This window comes from Lolium perenne, chromosome 2, assembly GCF_019359855.2.
Source record: "Lolium perenne isolate Kyuss_39 chromosome 2, Kyuss_2.0, whole genome shotgun sequence".
Taxonomy (NCBI): domain Eukaryota; kingdom Viridiplantae; phylum Streptophyta; class Magnoliopsida; order Poales; family Poaceae; genus Lolium; species Lolium perenne.
The window spans coordinates 233,395,989-233,404,057 of record NC_067245.2 but is presented as its reverse complement, the minus strand read 5'-3'; positions in this window follow the sequence as shown (position 1 = coordinate 233,404,057).

The window sequence follows — 8,069 nt, the reverse complement described above, 5'->3', positions numbered from 1 at the left end:
TATCCTTTTCGGGGCGAAGGAAGTACTAGAGATGATTATAAATAAGGGGATTTTCTAGTTCTCAGGTAGTTAAGAACTAGCTTCGTGCTCAGTTAAGTCTTACACCGTTTGATTCACATCTTGATTCGTGCTAGTTATGAGTTGCAAAATAAGTTGTAAATGAAATGTGATGATATCACTTGACTGAGAACGATAAGTTCCTAGTCCACTGAGAATAGTCACATTCTATAAATAGATCCGTAGATTTTTCTCAAAATAAATAAATAAAGGTGACCGAAATAATTACGGTGGCAATAAAATGTAACTGGAATGGAAAAGAGCAGTTTGCCGCTCATTAGTTGACGTGCGCAGAACTTGGAAAATTGACGGCGCGTTCCGTCCTTGCCACCTCCTTGCGTGTGTGACGGCCGGGCTGGCGGCGCTGGCCAGCTAGCTGCGTTAATTAGCATGCATGCTGCGGCTACACGCAGAACAAACTAATCCAGAGTTCCTAACTAACTCTCTCTCTCCAAATCTTTCTCTCTCTAATCGGAATCTTTCTCCTGACACACGCTCTGACACGCAGAGGATCATATCTCTCTCTCTCTCTCTCCCCCGACGCGATGCACTGCTAGCGAGCCCGGCCACCACTTAAAACCACCCCAGCGTTGTTGCGAAAGGAATTCATCCATCCATTTCGACGGTGTTTCGTCTCGCATCCCCGGCCCTCTCTCACAGCAAGCCTCTCCCACCACCTCGCCTCCCTCCTCCTCCTCCTCCCACTCACGCGCGCAGCAGCGGCGGCGCGGCGCCGGCGACGCGGGCACGCACCAGGAGAGGCGCGCGCGCAGGTCAGTTCCTCGCACTTCCGGCCGCCCACCTTGCTTGATCTCGCGCGTTCTGGTGTTTTGCTTGCCTACCGCGCGCGCGCGTCTCGTACGTGCCCGCGACGGTGTCCTCGATCCGTCGTCCACCAGCTAGCGACGCCCGTTCTCGACTCGTCGCTCATATTATGCATCTGGTTGTTAATTTCTGGAAGCGATATATCGATCCATGGAGGGGCGCAGCTTCTGCTGATTTTTTTCTTCTTCCATCGTTCCGGCCATGTCGTTCTGCGCTGTGGTGCGTGCTTGCTTACGGCCGGCGTACGCGCGCGCGCGCACCGTGTGTTCCGCCCTCGCCTAGTGACTGATCGACTGCTCCATGGATTCCGTTTCAAAAGGAGCTACCGAGATCCAGCGCGCTGCGTGAGTTTGTTGTGCTCCCGGCCACGGCTCCGGCCATATGTTGGTGCTTATTTGATCTCGTTCTCGTGTCTGTTTACCGTGCGCGCAACACGTCCGTATGGCGGTGTGCTCCGTCGTACGTCGATCGACCAGGAACCGACCCTGATCTCTACGATGCGTTTGGTGTTTAGCTTTGCAAGGATCGATCTCCCGATGGAGCGGCAGCTTATGCTGCTGGATTAGTGATGATTCATTTTTTGGTTCATTTTTGGGTTCGATCGATACATCCGGGAGTTAGCTTTGTTCCACCCGGCCTCTAAAAAGATTTGTGATGTTCAAGCGTAACTTAGTCCACTAATTACGTTATTCCACTAATTTCCTGGATATATAGTAGTATATACAGTAGTAGATCGCACCGTGTGTGTATGCTTTGTTTGATCTGAGAACCAAATGGAGAAGCTAGCAGACTCGTTTTTAGTTTGCTTGTAATTACATCACAGAGGCTGCCACACTGCCCACACATCCATCGAAACTACTGTATTTGTAATTTGCAGGCTGCGTATTGTGTATCATCTCCAGTCGTAAGAAAAAATTGTAATAGACTGTCGGTATGTGTAGCATTACTTGTATTTGGCTTGTCATTTGCCTGATGCTAATGTATTTCCCTTTAATTTGTTTGACCATCCATCCATCGCAGCTTGACATGCCCTTTCTTTGTCATTCTTTGGACAGGAGACCACCCGTTGACGGCGGCCGGAAGAAGGGAAGGATGTTGCTGGCCGTGGGCGTTGGCTTTGCGTCGGCGGCAGTGATGCTCTGCGCTCGCGACGACGTATGTATATCCGCTTCCTTGATGTCGTGCGTACATGCCTTTAGATCAGTAAAGTAATGTGAACCATTCCATTGTGCATGTTGATCAGCCCAAATGAAATGATCGATTAACGCAGATGCATGGGTTAACTCAGTAATGTGAACAATGTATTCTTACATGGAGACATTTGGACTACTAGTTGGAGCAGTGTACTTCTATGCATGCATGGTTTGTTTAGCTTTGGCTGTTGCCCTGGTATTCTTGCATTGGTAGTAATAAGGCTCAGACCTCTTGTTTTTTTTTGCGAAAAGGATCAGAATGCATTTATCCAAGATTCATACAGAAAAGCCCAGAAACAAAGAGAAATACAAAAGAGGTCCTTCTAGGCTTCCGCTTCGTCTCCGTGAGGCAACACGCTACGCCGGCATGGCCTCCCGCCACTCCTCCATGAAACCTTGGACTGGGAGGAGACCCCAGGCGGTCGGGGGGTCGACGCTCCTCGGCACCAGGGTGCCTCCATCTTGCACCGCAGACGACGAGGCGATCTTGGACAAGCACAACCAAACCTTCGAGATCTACACGAACCGGCACCGCCGTCCCACGGCCACCGGCGAGGGGAGAAGTCACCCGAGAGCTCCTCCGAGCGTCGAGCGAGAAGAGGGCAGCAGATCGGCGACGAAGCTCCTCGGGAGCCGCACCATCGGAGGAGGAGACCACCGCCGTCAAAAGAAGCCACTCCGGCACCGCCACAACCTCCACAGCGCCGCCGGCTAGCCACCAACTACTACCTACGCTATATACACGCCGAGATCCGTCGATTCCCCATCCTCCCGCCGCCGGAGCGACTGCCGGAGGGTGAGAAATCGAGCGGATCTGCGACGATAAGGTGGGAGCAGGAGGGGGGTTCACAAATCGCCTTCCTTACTGTAGACGGGAGGAAGGAGACGGTCCAGGCTCGTCTTCTAGCACTGGCTCAGACCTCTTGTTAACTGTAACTCCAGCTTCTTGGGGGCCTTTTGATCAAAAAAAGGGAAAAAACTCAGTAATGTGAACCATGCATTCGATCTGTGTGGGTTTTGAGCTGTGCATTCTGAACCACGTTTCTCGTTCTTTCTTTCCTGCTGGGTCTCTAATTTGGATGAATATTGCAATGCTAGGTGGGCTGGTCATGGAGGGATCTGGCTTTTGATGTGATGGGTAAGGGTATTACTACTTGGTCTGGGCTTGGCTCTCACCAAAGTGGGCTATCTCTAACTCTAACTTTGCACTTTGCAGCCTACGGCACGTTTGGCGGCGTCTGCCTCCTGCCCATGTAAGCAGCATGGCCCCATTTTACTGTATTTTTCTCCCTCTTTATTATTATATAATAATACAAATACAATCTCATGTCCCTTTCAACATAAATTTGACCAACCAAATACCAGTTGTATATACATGACCAAAGACTTATTGTTGAAACATATTGCAAATGTGAATCCACTTTAGTGACATATAACTCGCATTTTGTTGGTCAAGCTCTTAGTGAAGTGTTTTTTCTTGCCGAAATACGTATCGTCCTTGTACACAAGATGAAATGAATACATGTTTTTACTTCCTAGCATCGACTAAGCCTTAAATGATGATGTCATGATTTTTTCCTCGAAATACATAGCATCCTTGTATACGAGATGAATGTGTTATCACCAGAATTTGACCGAGTCAGAGGTGGGCCGCGATCAAGATGGACTTGAAGAATATATATATAGAAGAAATACGTGAATCGGCCCGTTATGCAAAGTTTGGGCTGGTTTGCCCGTGTATCTGTAATATAGTAGGATACGTGTCGGTTAGTTAGAGTTTGTCTCGTGCACGGTGGGGATTATTCCCACGTTAGAAAGTCTACGGACTATAAATATGTATCTAGGGTTTATGAAATAAACAACAATCATCGTTCACCACAAATCAATCTAGGCGCATCGCCAACTCCTTCGTCTCGAGGGTTTCTTCCGGGTAAGCATCATGCTGCCTAGATCGCATCTTGCGATCTAGACAGTACAAGTTTATTCGTTGTTCATGCGTTGCTCGTACTGAAGCCTTTTTGATGGCGAGCAACGTAGTTATCTTAGATGTGTTAGGGTTAGCATTGTTCTTCGTATCATATGCTGTCGTAGTGCAACCCTTAGACATCTAGCCGCCCTTACACCTATCTTAGGTGTAGGGGCGGCACCCCGCTTGATCATTATTTAGTGGATCCGATCCGTTATGGTTGCTCCTTGTTCTTCAAGGATTAGTTTAATATCTGCATAGTTAGGCCTTACAAAGGGTTGGAGGATCCAGCGGCGCGTAGGGTGTAGTTTGCTAGCCCTAGACAGGATGTTCCGAGGATCAACCTCGTGTTGGTTTTTAGGCCCTGTCTAGGATCGGCTTACGATCACCGTGCGCGGCCGCGAGGCCCAATCGTGAGTAGGACGTTCCGATTATGCGGTGAAAACCCTAAATCGTCGTAGATCGCTTTAGCTTTATCTTGATCAAGCAGGACCACCATATATTCGTACACCTCGTGCGAATCATGGGTGGATCGGCTCTTTGAGACGATTCACAGGACAACCTGAGAGCCGATCGAGGCTCGTATTTAATGTTTACGTGTATGCCATGCAGGAAACTAAGCGAGGCATCTCCATCACCTTCCTGACCAGGTATAGGTCAGGTGGCACGCCCTTGCATCAGCATCGGACGTGCGTGCCGGAGTCTTTGCGGGCCGTCGCTCGGAGGGACCAGGGCCAGCCGCAGCCCTAAGTTGCTCCCGGCTCTCCTGTGTTTCCCGTCGTTGCTCGCCGGTGGGTTCCTGACCGCAACACATTCTGGCACGCCCGGTGGGACCATCTTCGACATCAACCACATCGCCATCTACATCTGAGATGGCGGACGGCACCCCAGTCACGTACGAGGATCTGACCGACGAGCTCAAGAAGAAGTATGACGAGGTCAAAGCTATCCTCGAAGCCGACCTCATCGGCTCTTTTCACAGAACCCGTTCACATGGCATCAGGTGGAAAGGGTTCTCGCCTGATGGTGCGCTCGATGGAATAGACCTGTCCGCCCCGTCAGAAGAACGCACCGAGTCCTGCGTCGGGAGATTAACTACATGGTGGCTCACTCGCCGCACCGCCACTCGAGAACTGGTGAACACTTTGGAGCGTGTCGCTCTTCGGGTGATCCAGGAGATCATGAGGCACCAGTACTCTCCGTCAGGACCAGCTCTCGGGACATACCAAGGAGAGATGCCACTCCAGTCCCGTCCGCCGCTGCCATTCGCGTTGGCAGCACCAGAAGTGCCGAATTCACCGGCATTCGTCGTCTACAAGATCGGTGGTGACCCTAGCGACTACCAGTTCTTGTACGAGGCGCCTAAGGAGATCCCTCACGGATACACGTGCACATACGTGCCAGACTGCGGCAACTGGGCACTCACAAACCAGGCCGCAACAGCAGGGACTTCTGGAAAAGCAGGAGGAACTTCAGCGACAGATCTTGAGAAGCAGACGTGGCTAGCTAAGTATGCCACTCCGACAAACCTCCAGAGCTCAGCTCCTGCAGTTGGCTCAGAGTTGGAAAAACAAGCATGGCTGGCTAAGTACGCCACTCCGGCGAATCTTCAGAATTCGACTCCTGCAGCTAACACCGTGGATCAAATCAGTACGATCCTGAGGAACCAGTTCGGCATGGTGCCGAAAAGAAGGACAATCGGCTATTCCAAGCCGTACCCCAACGAGTACGAGTTGGTCCCGCTACCACCCAAATATCGGCTCCCTGATTTCTCCAAATTCAATGGATCAGATGGTTCCAGCTCCATCGAGCATGTGAGCCGATATTTGGCATAGCTAGGAACGGCCTCAGCGTCGGATCCACTACGCGTGAGGTTCTTCGCACAGTCCCTCACGGGATCGGCTTTCGGGTGGTACACTTTGTTGCCACCGGACTCGATCCGGACTTGGAAGCAGTTGGAAGAACAGTTCCACATGCAGTATCACTCAGAGGCTTCCGAGTCTGGCCTTGCCGATCTGGCACAAATACGTCAGAAGCGTGGAGAAACTGTGGCAGAATACGTCCAACGCTTCAGGAATCTAAGGAACCGATGTTATTCGACTCGTGTGACTGAAAAAGAAGCAGTCGAGTTGGCAGTGGTGGGCCTTGCATCACCAATCAAGGACATGGCCTCCCAAGCAGACTACCCTTCACTGGCGCACATGGTTCAGAAACTGTCGGCATATGAACAGCGCCACCCGGACTTGTACCAGGACAAATTCAAGCGTGCGGTAGTCCTGGTTGAGGCAGATGAAGACGAAGGCTCTGCGGGAGATCAAGAGGTAGCAGTGGCTGAATGGACTCGGGGGGCAACCCCCGTGTCCTGCAAATGGGTTAAGCCACCAGGTCCGCCCAGAGGGTTCGATTTTGACGTGACTAAAACTGAGCAAATCTTCGACCTCTTACTCAAGGAGAAGCAGTTGAAGTTACCCGAAGGCCTCAAAATCCCCACGGTACAGGAGCTGAACGGAAAGCCATACTGTAAATGGCATAACTCGCTCTCCCATGCCACCAACGACTGCAGGGTGTGGCGTCAGCAGATCCAAATGGCGATAGAACAAGGACGTCTGATTTTCAACCAGTACGCCATGAAGGTCGACACCCACCCCTTCCCCGCCGTTAACATGGTGGAGTGCACTTACCCTGAAGGTTGCCAGCCAGGATTCTCGTTCAGCATCAACATGGTAGGACCTGGGCACCACTCTGGCAAAGATGGAGACGAGGGCAGCTGCTCTCGTAGCAAGGACACGGAGGAGGCCGCTCCACGCGATCGGCTCCGTCACGACGGCAAGCGCTATATCACAGAGGGAGAAGTGAGGAATGTAAGATATCAGCGACCTCTCTCTGATCACCTCCTCAACAAGTACGTGAGTCAATATAGCCAACGCCGACGATCCAGCGACGATGATGATAGAGACCGTCTGGCTAGGGACGCCAGGAGACATCGTCGGCATGATCGCGATGAGGAGGAGTACGAGCGCCGTGCCAAGGAAAAATCGAGGGAGCAAGACGACGAGGATAGGCACTGGGATTGCCCCTTCTTCAGACAATCGCTGGGATTCAGGGAATGAGCCGATTGCCTACAATCGGCAAATCGCCCGAGAATGTAAGCAAAAGAGGAAGGATGCAGCTAACGTGTCCGTATTCAAACGTCTAGGGCCTCTCCCACTTCGGAACAAGCACGCTGAGTCCCCTCGGGTGGAAGATCTCGAGGATTTGGAAGACGATGAAGAAGAAGAAGAAGACAGGTACCACCGGCCAAGGTGGTGCCCTGATGGACTCAGCCATTCCCAAAAGCGTAGGGTTCAGCGATTGCGCGGCTTGGAGGAAGCCGAAAGGTTATATCTGCACACGCTAAGGAAAGCGCGGCCTGATCTGGCCGCGAAGGTCCAGCGAACCCTGGATGAAGAGGGTCGACCATGAAAAATGGAGTGGCGCCCCAAGCAAAGGAAAGCCGATGATGAAACATCGGCTGGCACAAACATGGTGTTCATCCTTCCTTCGGAGTTCAGTGCTCCAGGATTAGACGAGGCACCTGTGGCACAACTTGACTGCGGCCCACGGCCGGTTATCTTTGAGAAGCCACGAGAAAGAAGCTACAGACATCTGAAGGCCCTGTACTTGCGAGGTTATATCGATGGGAGGCCTGTCAATAAGATGCTGGTGGACACCGGAGCGGCAGTCAATATTATGCCATACTCTATGCTACGTCGGTTGGGACGCTCTAGCTCGGATCTGATCAAGACCAACGTGACATTGAGCGATTTCAACGGCCAAGCGTCTGACGCACAAGGTGTTCTGAACGTGGATCTGACCGTAGGAAGGAAAACTATCCCTACGACGTTCTTCATCGTCGATAGCAAGAGCACCTATGCTGTTCTGCTAGGAAGAGATTGGATCCACGCCAACTGTTGCATTCCCTCCACGATGCACCAATGCGTAATACAGTGGGATGGAGATGAGGTAGAGGTCGTCCAGGCCGATGACTC